The 13,518-nt window shown below is 35.2% G+C and overlaps 1 long non-coding RNA gene across 2 annotated transcripts; it reads right to left on the minus strand.

Annotated features, from left to right (window-relative positions):
- Positions 1 to 862: 862 nt before the first annotated feature.
- LOC126829968 (uncharacterized) lies at positions 863 to 13,389 on the minus strand. 2 transcript variants are annotated; one of them, XR_007683617.2, is made up of 9 exons: positions 13,344 to 13,389; positions 10,560 to 10,639; positions 9,834 to 9,894; positions 8,934 to 8,976; positions 8,210 to 8,241; positions 7,430 to 7,498; positions 6,174 to 6,309; positions 4,785 to 4,955; positions 863 to 2,557 (listed from the first exon to the last, which is right to left on the minus strand). It is a non-coding gene; the product is annotated as an uncharacterized LOC126829968 (long non-coding RNA). The 2 variants fall into 2 exon arrangements; XR_007683616.2 differs by having other exon boundaries at positions 13,264 to 13,389.
- Positions 13,390 to 13,518: the final 129 nt, after the last annotated feature.

Consider the following 13,518-nt stretch of genomic DNA (forward strand, 5'->3'; position numbering starts at 1 on the left):
CTAAAAACGTGATTTTTCGTACAATCAGGGGCCATAATTCAGGAAGTTATGATCCGATATGCGCGAATATCGAAAGGAGCCGAGATTTTTTGGGTTATAAACTTACATTTCCAGTTTCAACAAAATCGGATAAAAGTTGTGACCTCTATAGGGTCCACAAGCTAAAAACGTGATTTTTCGTACAAACAGGGGCCATAATCCATGAAGTTTCGATCCGATACATGCCAATATCGAAAGCAGCCGAGATCTTTTGGAGATAAACCTACATTTCAAGTTTCGTCAAAATCGGATAAGAATTGTGACCTGTAGAGTGTCCACAAACAAATTGTGGACGGACAGGGGCGACGACAATATACGTCCACATGAAAATGTGGGTGTATAAAAATGAATAATCCATTTTAACGATAATAAACAATCTATGATACATCTTCCAACACCCACAACTTCACTCAGAATAAAGTAATTTGAATTAAATTTTCATTTTTTAAATTTGAACTATTATAGCAAGAACGGCCAGCTCTTTATCTAAATCTTACATAATGCACCTTTAAGCAAATAGAATATAAATTCTAATCAAGTTTTTTTTTTTACAAATATATTGTAGAACATGTATACATGAAACAACAACAGCAGATAAAAATCTTATCAAATGCACAAAAACACATTCCTGGAATATCTGAAAAATAGTTTTATAAAATTTTAAATATTTTTTTTCAAAAACTATCTTCCAAAGGAAACTAACATTATGTATAAACTCTATACATGATGCAAACACAACAGATATTTTTTATTCATAGAAGGGGTTTGCCTAATAAATAGTATTAAACAAATCTAGGCTCCCCCCCCCCCCCCCCCCCCCCCCGTCAACATTGAAGTCTGTAGTTGATGATGTTGACATTTTTCGTGCAATAAAGATGGCGACCATTTCAGCTACCGCTATTCCATATACTGTTACCTATAAACGATAGTGGTTCAGCGTTAACAGTGTTTAAAATCTCTGCAAAATTATTGTTAATATTTCTGGTATGAACATAACAATACATGTATCTTAACAATAAGGCCAAACAAAATGATATTCTCGTTCTCAGACAATCTGTTCCAATAATCTGATGTGGGAGGGAGGTTTTTATTTATTTTTGTGTTTTTAATTTGTCGACAGATCACTACTGGGCTAAATTTCACGGGGAGAGAGACACACACACAGATGGGGTTTAATGTCCACTCAACACAAACTAGGTCATTTTGGGACAAACATATGGTTCAATTTTATTTCAATAATTCACTTGTGCTTAGGGGTCTTTAGCAGCGAGAGGAAACCGGAGGACCCAGAGAAAACTCATAAGGTTGGACAGGCGACCCAACTCCTTGTCACGTACAACTGGGGAATCGAAACCACGCCAGTTGACTTCATGACAAACCTTACGATACAACGTGCACGCACTAACCATAAAGATGGTGACCATTTCAGCTACCGCTATTCCGTATACCGTTACCTATAAACGACAATGCTAACACCATGGGTCGATAGTGGTTCAGCGTTAACAGTGTTTAAAATCTCTGCAAAATTATTGTTAATATTTCTGGTATGAACATAACAATACATGTATCTTAACAATAAGGCCAAACAAAATGATATTCTCGTTCTCAGACAATCTGTTCCAATAATCTGATGTGGGGGGGGGGGGAGGTTTTTATTTTTTTTGTGTTTTTAATTTGTCGACAGATCACTACTGGGCTAAATTTCACGGGGAGAGAGAGACACACACAGATGGGGTTTAATGTCCACTCAACACAAACTAGGTCATTTTGGGACAAACATATGGTTCAATTTTATTTCAATAATTCACTTGTGCTTAGGGGTCTTTAGCAGCGAGAGGAAACCGGAGGACCCAGAGAAAACTCATAAGGTTGGACAGGCGACCCAACTCCTTGTCACGTACAACTGGGGAATCGAAACTACGCCAGTTGACTTCATGACAAACCTTACGATACAACGTGCACGCACTAACCATTCGCCCCCCCCCCCCCCACCACCACCCCCGCAACTAAATAGAATGTTTTTATCATTTGAAATAAAAATGGGTCATGCGTCCCTTTTTAAGTGACGATTATCTGAGAACCATAATATTTTCTTATATGGCCTAACAAAGGAAATGATTGGATCACAGGAAAATCCAAATTGACACACTTATACACATACACTTAGACATCAACATGATTTCTAAAAGGTTAAAGTTCAATTATAGATGACTTCCGCATTGATGAACATATTTACGCTTCAAATCACTTATCAACTATTTTAAGTCCTTTAATTTAACGAGCGCTACTGGAATACACAATGGATTAATTGTAAATAGTTTGGGTTTGACTAATGATTGCTGATGTCGATTCTTTGATGTTGGATCTTTAACAGATTCCTCTGAATTATCCTGTGCTTTACAAATCTTGGCAAGGCTGTTCATATCCAAAGTTGCACCGCGTTTTCGTTTTTTTCCATGTCCAGTTTTGGACTTTGGATTCTCTGGTGTCTTTTCAGGGTTCAGTAAATCTGAGAAATCTATAAAAAAAAAAACACAAGTATAGAATTAGAAAACTAAAACATAGGTTCTCCATCAAAAAGATAAACTTCATGATATAGAATGATTACAATGTCACCATTAAGGTACATTAGGTAATAGATTAATAAAGAGTTGGCCATTCTTGCTATAATAATTTAAAAATAGATGATTAAGAAAGAAAATATTCAAAATTCAGTCAAAGTACTTTATTCTGAACAGAGTTGTCACTGTTAGAAGTTTGAACTAGAAAGGCATCAACTGTCTCTGCACCGTCTGAGAATTGCCGATTAATAATTTCTATAACATTTGAAGCCTATAGAAAGACTTACAATGGCCAGATTTAGTTCTTAACACTGTAACGTTGATATCGTTGACTAAGCAACAAATAACTGTTATAAATGAAAATATACAACTCTAATAGATCAAAGTCATCAGTTTATATACATAATGTGTATTAGTTAGTTAAAATTGTTAGTAATCAGGCAGTAGTCATTATGTAGGTGTTTTGTCACTAAGGTGTTAAAACTGTGACTATTGAATGATATACATCACTATTGTCCAGGTTTGTGTATTCAATAGTGATGGGTGTTATAAATAGTCACATTTTTTACAGCTAGTTACACACTTGCTAATTAATGACAACTGCATAATTTCTAACCACTTTCTATACATACTAAACATTAGTTTAGAATACTAACCTCTTATATGAGTTAATGACAAAAATTGTCATTACTAAAAGGCCTAGCTTCATTAGTCAACAGTATCAGCTTACACGTGTAACTAATGTATCTTTAATGATAAAGTCTTTATGGAAAATACATTTTAGATCCGACGTCAAGATAAATACAATCAGATTAAAACACAGATCCAGTAGCAAGTACTTTTACATGTTATAGAAAGTGTAAGCATATCCTGCCCTATATATGACACCCATGTTAATATGCAGGTTACACGGCCCAAACTGTAGATCTAGTCATCTTGTTAACTCAATGTTACAATGTTTCAAATTAAAAATGTTTATCTGAGAGGATGGAACACAATATTAATAATTAATCAAGGGTGTTGAGTACTCTCTCTAAAATGCGCATTTTAAAGCTAGCACTATAAGTTTTGTTCAATAAGATATGACATTTTCGGCTATTTAGGGTCATAAACTACATATCAATCACCTAAAAAATACTAATTTTATTTACTAACTATGTTCCAAACTTAGCCCAAAAGCATGATAATTAAGGGTGCTGATGACAACAAAAGTCAAAATTTCTCAGTTATGCCTGCATGGATTTTCAAATTGGGCACGAAAAATGCTCATTGCAAGTAATAGTAAACTGCAGTTCGTTTTTTGGCTATAGACTTTGGTTTGTCTTGCAAAAAAATGATGAGTTTTCTTGAAAATTCTTTAAGTTATCGGTATGCTAAAAAAAAGATTTCGATAATTCCAACCATCAATTGAAAGTAAGGGTTATAATATCAACTCAAAGTATTTTAAAATCTTTTTTATTATTTACCTTCAAATGAGATTTTGTGATTTGGGTTAATTCTTTAAATACATCCACAACAAGTTTTAAAATACAACAATTTGGATTACTTCAATGCTCTACTCCGCCGAACTCAAATTCATTTTATGCATTCAAAAAAACAAATTCACCGATATTCCAGTCGTGATAAATGGTAGACCTCGATTGTTGCGTTGTAGAGGGAATTACTTCTGGTCATGTGACTTAATTGAGGTGACGTGATATCTTTGAGTAAAAGGGATACGTCGTCCAATGTGAAACTGTTGCTGGAGGCAACCATGATTGTTTACTGTGGCTCATGTGTCCGAGGTGTAAGAAGTCCTAATTTATTCAAAAACTGATTTAGGTCTGAGAAACCGTCTTGTTTACTATAAATAGTTTTTTTTCTCTACCCCAGAAACCGTCTTGTTTACTATAAATAGTTTTTTTCTCTACCCCTTGTATCCCCATTACTACACAACAGTCGGACTGTGTGTGTTATGTGTCCTCTGGGTTATTTTACACATGGATTAAGTATACAAAGTCTTAAGATCGATACTGAAAAGTTAGTGCGCAACTTAGACTACTCAACCACCATAAATGTAAACCTATACATAATCCAAATCATTTCAAAACAACCAGTTACTTGTTTAAGCCTTGACAACAAACTTCAGCTTTAAATAATATATTGGGATAAATATGTAACAACCAGATTAGGAAATAAACATACCATTAAATAGAGCTTTTCTAAACTGATCTGTTTGATGTTGTTTATTATATAAATCTATTTTACAAGTTAATAATTTATATTTCCATTGTATTATCTTCTCATGTATTTCTGTATTCTTCTCTTTTAAAACATCTGCTAAACTATGCATTAAATCTAATATAACTGTACATTCTGAAAACAAGATATTTGCATTAAACGTACATTATACAAGAGCTAAATCTGCCCATTGCAGGTATTTCTTTATATGTAAACTATCAATTAGACATTAATTAACTTATCCCTGCATTGGCCGAGAAAGTTCATCCAGATTTTCCGGCGTGGTTTCCCCTTGTCAGTGATGCAGGACGGAGGGGCTGACAAGGAAAGCTGTCTAGTCGTTCGGATGGGACGAAAAACTGAGGTCCTGTGTACACATTGGCGTGCACGTAAAAGATCCCTTGGCAGTTGGAATTCGATATAAGAGTAGGCCGTAGTGAGAACTGCCAACTCGTTATCTAATCTCCCATAATGTATCTTTAGTAATGTCAACGTTATTGTATTAAACTGCTAACTATAGCCCTGTTTACACTTGGCGGCGATAAGCGTGCCATTCTCTGCACGGTACCAGGCTGAGATATTTCAAGAAATTGACCGTTTTCCATTACTCTAAAATAACCGCTAAGTTAATTTCAGTCCCTATGCAAATTACACGGATGAAAACAATTATGGCGGTTGATTTAGTTTAGGCCACAGAACTAAAATAATTGTACATCAGTAACAATAATGTGAATGTTATTGTATGAAACTGCTAACTATGGGACATTGAATTTATGGCATTAAGTTTCTCACAATTCTGTTTTCTGGCTGAAATGTCCATTTCGTCCCTATCTTCACATCTTGTACAGTATTATCTAAATAAAAATATTATACTGAGGGTGTTCCAAACTCTCCTCCTTGATATTACCAAATGTGATAGTGTACCTTTCCATTGTTCCCCCCCCCCCCCCCCCGACAAAAAAACTGATGTGTAATGTCCAGATCCACAGCAAGCATATCTAGACACAAGTCCCCATTCAAGAGGACTCTGTACTATCGTCCCAAATTACATTAATGATTTTACTTTGCTTTTTATTGGGGGGGTTGGATGTTCAAATGGTTAGCGTGTGCGCGTTGTATCATAATGTCTGTCACTGAGTCAACTGGCAAGGTTTTGATTCACTGGATGTACGTGACAAGGAGTAGAGGCGTCTGTCCAACGTCGTGGGTTTTCTCAAGGTCCTCCAGTTTCCTCCCATAGCTGAAGACCCCTACACGCAAGCGAATTATTGAAATAAAATTGAGCCATATGTTAGTCCCGAAATGGCCTAGTTTGTGTGGAGTGGAGGTTAATCTCTCTGTCTGTCAACGTACCTAAAGCTGGTAATGTTGTAACTGATGCCTTATTTAGTAATATATCTGCTAGGTATCTATATATCCGTTTATAATCAACCTTTAACTCACAATCTACTGGTGTTCTATCTTCATACTCACTAATTAAAGACATGGCCTAAAAATAAAACAATTCATAATCTCATTAAAACACAGGGCCCTTATTCACAAAAACTTAAACTAATTTACAACCGAAATTTTAAGAAATACTGCAACTTCATTGGATCTAGCAAATTGATTTTACTGGTCAGCCAATCGAATTGCAGTATTTCTTAAAATTTCGATTGTATCTTAGCTTAAGTTTTCGTGAATAAGGGCGCTGATCCTATTTCGTTTCGTTTTTTTTATAGTTCAAAATTTCATTTTACTTGTCTTTACTACACTAGGATCTGGAAGAGTTGTTATATAATAGGCGTTCTGGATGATGTGAGGGATTAGCTAATGAAACAGTCTGTTGCAGTGAGTTCTTGGCATGCGATGCACGGAACTGTGGGTATCCTACTAGAAACATCAATCAACATTGATGTTATAGGGTCAAAAGCCGCTTGTATGACCCCTGACACGACCTTCCACTACAACTGTCAGATCTTCATGTAGTGTAGGCCATCGAAAGTATAAAAAAAAACGAAATTAAATATAGATCTGTATTTTAATGAGATTGGTTTATTCACTGAACACAATCTAAAGAGTATTGGTTGGTTATAGTAGCAGTTTTAATCTTGTAAAATGAATTTAAAGCAAGACTTAAAGGCTCAATACCACTCTTGTTGTAACTGAATAATATGTCCCAATCATTATTCTGGTCAAAAAATTGTACTATTTTACAATATTCCAATTAACTGATGATACAAATTGCATCTTAACACACCTAATTTAAAAAATTGGAAAAATTCAACAAAATGATTTGAAAAGCCTGACGTAAAGCTTTTCAAATGTGACTTGGATTTAAAAATATTTTTGAGCCCTCTGGACACATAAAATAGGATTTAATGGATAATTTACATAACAGGTAGGACACTAACACATCTAGTACTTAGAATAAGGCTTTTTTTTATTTTCTGGAGCTGTCAAGCCAGCAAGAGTGTTATTGTCCCTTTAAAATAACTCTAAGTAAGAAAGATGTATTAAGTTACAAACTGCTTTAAATTAAATTTAAATAAATTAAACAAACAATATAAGTGCTTTGAGTTACATTTAAATAAATTAAACTAACTAGATATTATAAATAAATGAATTACCCTTGAGAGATTTTCCGAGTGATCTATAGCATCATGGTACACCAATCTTGCTGCTAAACCTGTCCAGCTCTGAGAATAAACATGTATAAAATATACAGAATTATATTATAGAATGTCATCTTTTAATAATCTTTAATGGTTACAGAAAGAATACCAATGTTTAGCATTGTCATTAATTTCTTGTGTATTCTAAACCAAACCATGCAAGGGAAGTAACTCTACATGGTACCTCTATTGTCTCCCCTTACACCACAGAATACATTCCCATAGACGTGAATAACATGTTATTTTATACAATAACTTTTTATTTAATAATTATCTTTTCCACTTTATTTGTTATCTTGTGGCCATTTAAATAGTTAACCATTTTGTATTCATATGAGAAAGAGAAATGGGGTTTAATGTCCACTTAACACAAACTAGGTCATTTCGGGACTATGTATTCATATGATTTTTTTTTCTTCTCTTTTGATTATGTCATTGAAAGTACACCAAATTAACATACTGAACAAAATATTCTTAGTAGGTTTTAAATAAATAATGTCAGACCTCAACCATGTACTAACATCAGAGATAAGAAATAAGGAAGTGGCCGCTTACAGCTAGCCCCCAGATCCATTCACTTAATCTGATATGTACGTTTGTTTGTGATTTCTGTGTATTGTGTCTTGTCTGTAGATTTATTTTGTGTAATTGTGTGTGGTGTCATCTCCCCCTGCTCTTATTATTAGATCTACATCTGTTTATGTTCTGTAAACCATCCAATTTAAAAATACATACCTCAATGGGGGCTTCTAAGCTGGGAAGTTTTTCTGTAAGTTAAAACATCAATCATTACTAAATACATACATCTGAACAACAACATAAAATATTGCAAAAAGGGAAGATTACTTATTTCAGACTCCACCAACTAAATCATTCATTGCTTTGTGAAATAACCATGTGCATCGGTGGAAAAGATTTTCTATTTTCAAAGACAAAGCTCTGAATCTGGATTACATAATTTGATATTAAACATATACAGGGTTCCCGCGGCTTCGTCAAACATTTTTTCAAGGATATTCAAGGATAAATATACATCAAATTCAAGGATTTTCAAGGACATTTTTTAGCCTAAAGTTACAATTTTTTCATCTTAAAAAAACCCAAAACATTACCAACTATCGTTATAATCTCATATTTAAAAGGAATTGAAGACATTTGAAACAAAATTAAGGATCTCAACTGAAATTCAAGGATATTTTCCAATTTCCGCGAAATTCAAGGATATTCAAGACCTTGAAAATGAAATTTTAAATTTAAGGATATTCAAGGATTTTCAAGGACCGCGGGAACCCTGATATAATCTGAATGCCTAAGACCGTTAAATATGAATTAACTCTGTTCATCTGATAAGAAAATAGCAGAAATGTAATTTATTAATGCTGAACCAAAAGTGAGACATAAAAAAGCTCCTGGTATTTGGATCGTTTGCTTATTTCTGCACTATAATAATCGTACTAACCTCTAAATTCATACGTTCGACATTTTGTTATTAAATCTTTAATCTGTCAAAATAAGAAAGGAGGTTATAACTCATAACATTATTTAAATTCAACAAATCATATTGAAATAACAGGAACACAACTTTAATAGTGCTTGATAACGACAAGAGGATAGGCCTACTTGATAACGACAAGAGGATAGGCCTACTTGATAACGACAAGAGGATAGGCCTACTTGTTTAAAAGTTGCACTATTAAAGTTACTAGTGATTGTCATCCATAAAGTTGTGTTCCTGTCATTTCAATATTATTCCTATCACTAAATGCCGTATAAACAATATTTAGTCAGAAAAGTTTTAAAAGTGCTATTATTAAAAATATTCAGTCCAAAAAAATATCTACCACTTGTTTTAATTCAATCAGTGAAAGGGACAAGTTCATTTCATTAAACATACATTATACAAGAGATAAATCGGCCTATTGCAGGTCTTTCTTTAGGTCTGAAATGTTATATAAATTATTAATCAGACATTTATTAACATGAAAAGACCATAATCAACTCTCAAAGTCATCTTATGTGTCGAAAATCATTGGATCTGCTGTTCAACGCTCATTGATCATTAAATCCAAAACTGGATGATCGAGACTAGGCCTAAAATTCAATCGCTAATATCTCCGTTCAGAGTGGAGCAATTTGGCTGAAATTTTCTGTATATTCCCTTTACATTATGTAGTTTTTAACTTTAATATTTTTAATTCTGTGGAAGTTGGTTTGATTATTTATTTCACTTTCGTTTTTTACTTCAACTGTCAGCCATTGTTAAGCTCTGTTACATCCAATCGAATTAAAATTTTTCATTTGATGCATCCTTATGACCACATCATTGACTGAATGATACCGGGCACTAATGTTGACTCACCTGTGATTCTGTTTTAAATGGAAGTTTTTTCTGGATCTTGGGTATATCATCAATAGGAACACTACAAAATAATCATATCGATCATATTAACACAAGGATCAATTTTATGGATAAATTTGTGTATCCGTACCATGTGTTAACAGTATTCAGTGAAATGAAATGAAGTTTAACATCCTACTGTTCTGTTTTGACTGGGCTTACGAAGACGGGCAAATGCCATACAGTGTGCAATGATAGAAATTTTTCCCGGTCAACGGCACTATGGCCTACTCTTAGTCTTATATCAAATTTTAACTGCCAAGGGATCTTTTTCGTTCAAGCCAACGTGTAAACGGGACCTCAGTTTTCCGACCCATCCGAACGACTAGACAGCTGTCCTTGTGAGGCTCCCCGTCATCCACCACTGACAAGGGGAAATCATGTCGGAAAATCCCAGTGAATTTTCTCAGCCTATGCAGGGATCGAACACCCGACCTCCAGGCTAGTGAGCCAGCGACTTACCCGCTTAGTCACTGTGACTCCAACAGTATTCAGTCTCGATCATCTTGATCATTGAGTAAAGTGATATAGTCAAAGTATTCCCTTTGGCCGTGGGTAGCAGACCTAGTGAGAAAGAGTCTAAGATGCCTTGAAATAATTTTAAAGGTAATGTAAAGTAGGGTAAAATAAGAAAAGGAAACAAAAATGGTCTACTTTCAACTCTACCAGCTCGGAACACAAACTTACGTGTTCAAAACCTCTTTTAAATCTTTTAAGTCTTTTATAGACCAGTGTTCGTCTTGAAATTTCTTTTTGGTAGCCATTTTCTGTAAAATAAAGTGCAAAAATGTACCATGAATCAATCGGCAAAAACATCCTGCAAACATTTAAACTAATCCATGTTAAAATATACCCATCATCGGTTTCCTCAGAGGTCTCATTCCGTACTACTCCACTATACCCTGGGTTAATCCATCGGGTATTCACGATTTCAAATTATCTTCTGTGGCCTTGATCGTGGCTTGAGTCTGCGAACCAATCAAAAACAGTTTACAAACCAGTGTTACTAAGACTCTTTAGCCTTTTTGTTTACGTTCACAACAACATGGCGGCTTGTTGCAAAATGATTAGAGTTACTTGACTTCGCTAACTTTCTTTTCAATTAACAATTTATGGGATTGGTTGATAAAAATAGCACAATCATCAAGGGCAGATAACTTGAATACGTGCCCTCTCCCATGGATTAACCCAGAAGTTAGTGGAGAAGAAACGAAATGAGACCACAGTGGAAGCCGAGGATGAAATATACCCAAATTGATTATTTAACATTTAATTGAACATACATTATGCAAGAGCTAAATCTGCTTATTACAAGTCTTTCTTTAGGCCTGAAATGTTATATAAATTATTAATTAGACATTTATTAACTTATCCAGACCATAATAAACTCTCGATGTCAAGGCTAGCTTTCGATGTTGGCTGGATTAGATTCCTATATGCCGCTTAACGGCCATTGATAATTAAATCAAGACAGTGGATAATCGAGACTATGCTGTTTATATTAATGATTTTAGTAATGATGACCGAGATTATGTGAAAATTTCACCCGCTTCGTTCTCGGCTCATAGTGGATCAATTTGACTGAAATTTTCAGCAAATTGTCTTTACAGTATCTAGTTTTTAACTATTATAGCAAGAACTGCCATCTCTTTATCTCATCTCCCATAATGTATCTTTAAGAAAACAAAATCAAAACATCAACTGTAGATAATCTCCGGGCTTGGATTCAATCAGATTAAAAAGAGGCCCATCAAAGATTTAAACAGAGAGAGAGAGAGAGAGAAATGGGGTTTAACATCCACTCGACACAAACTAGGTCATTTCGGGACTAACATATGGTTTAATTTTATTTCAATAATTCGCTTGCACATAGGGGTCTTTAGCAGTGGGAGGAAACCGGAGGACCCGGAGAAAACCCACGAGGTTAGACAGACGACCCTATTCCTTGTCACATACAACCGGGGATTCGAAACCACGCCAGTCGACTCAATGACAGACTTTATGATACAGCGCTCGCACGCTAACCATTCAGCCATCCAACCCCCCCCCCACCCCAGATTTAAACAGAGATTATAGGTGGCACTAGCTTATTTTGAATGTATCCTTGAATCTCTTATCTCAAAACATGGAGGGTTGACAGATGAGGTTTTCTTATTTATCTAAGTGACAGCCAATTGAACTATTGAAGGATTGAAAATGGTGAAAATCAAGACTTTGTTTTTATTGTGTACAAAATCTAACTTATTTCTCATCAAGACTTCAAATGTTCATAACTTTGTCAGAAAAAAGCAATTTATTAGAAATTTTCAAAAGTTGGGACTGTGGTCCTATTATTATTTAATATTATACTGTATTATTTATCCTTATTTTGTTTATGGCTAGCTCTTTATCTAAATCTTAAATATATTACAGTATTATCAATGATCAGTAAAAATGTAACCAATTATTCAGTTAGTTCACAAGCTTATTTTCATCATAATGAAATGAAATGGAGTTTAACGTCCTACTGTTCTGCTCCGAACTGGGCTAATAAAAATGGGCATGCGCCATACAGTGTGCTATGAGGGAAATTTTGCCCAAACAGCGGCACTATACAGCCTACTCTTATATCGAATATCAACTGTGCACGCCAATGTGTACACGGGATCTCGGTTTTTCATACCATTCAAATGACAAGACAGCTGTCCTTGTCGGGCCCTCAGTCCTGCATCACTGACAAGGGGGAACCATGCCGGAAAATCTGGATGAATTTTCTCGGCCAATGTTAGCGAGCCAGCGTCTTATCCACCTAGACCGGAGACCCCCTTCATCATAATGACTTTTGACCACAAAAAAAAGATGGGTCCGCGTTGCATCATAAGGTCTGTCATTGAGTCTCAACTAGCGTAGCTTTGACTCCCCGGTTGTACGTGACAAGAAGGGCATTCATGTTTGATGTGACTCCCATTTTTGTGTTATAGGTTTTAATCTTAAATACCTGACCCTAACCCTAACAGAAAGTAGGAAGTTCCATGTGGGCACTGTACGGACGGCTAACTAAACCGCTAGTTTTTTGGTTTAAAAGTGATGGAAATAGAAAAGGGAGTCAGATCAAACATGATCACCACAAGGTCAAAAAGTAGGGTGGCCTGTCCAACCTCGTAGTTTTCTCCAGGTTCCACAGGTAAAGAAAACAACACGCAAGCGAATTATTGTCGAGTGGACGTTAAACCCCATTTCTCTATCTCTGTCACACAAAAAGATGGTAAATTTGGAGAACTTCAAGTTCAGACACAGACCGTCTAATTTTTTTTGGCAGTCGTCGTCGCCGACCAAGTTGAAGAAATCTACCGGGCGAGATGATATAAACTACACATAAGGCTATAACAATGTTTTAATAGTAGACCTATACCTAATAAACAAAACGGCGGAGTTTGCTAATGAATCATTGATCTATCATTGATTGAAAAGTTCACTTATCGCATCACCTACTTCCCAGTCGGAGAAAAGAAGTCAGTGCGTCACTGTCTTAGTGCACTGATACTGATGACGAAACCAATACCGTGATCATTTTATAATCGTCAGAGTCCGAATGTAATCGTAATATGCCGAGCTCACATTTTCGTGAATTTGATTGGCTCGCGAGTTTTTCCGTACAATGACTTCG

Source organism: Patella vulgata, chromosome 8 (assembly GCF_932274485.2).
Source record: "Patella vulgata chromosome 8, xgPatVulg1.2, whole genome shotgun sequence".
NCBI classification, from domain to species: Eukaryota; Metazoa; Mollusca; class Gastropoda; family Patellidae; genus Patella; species Patella vulgata.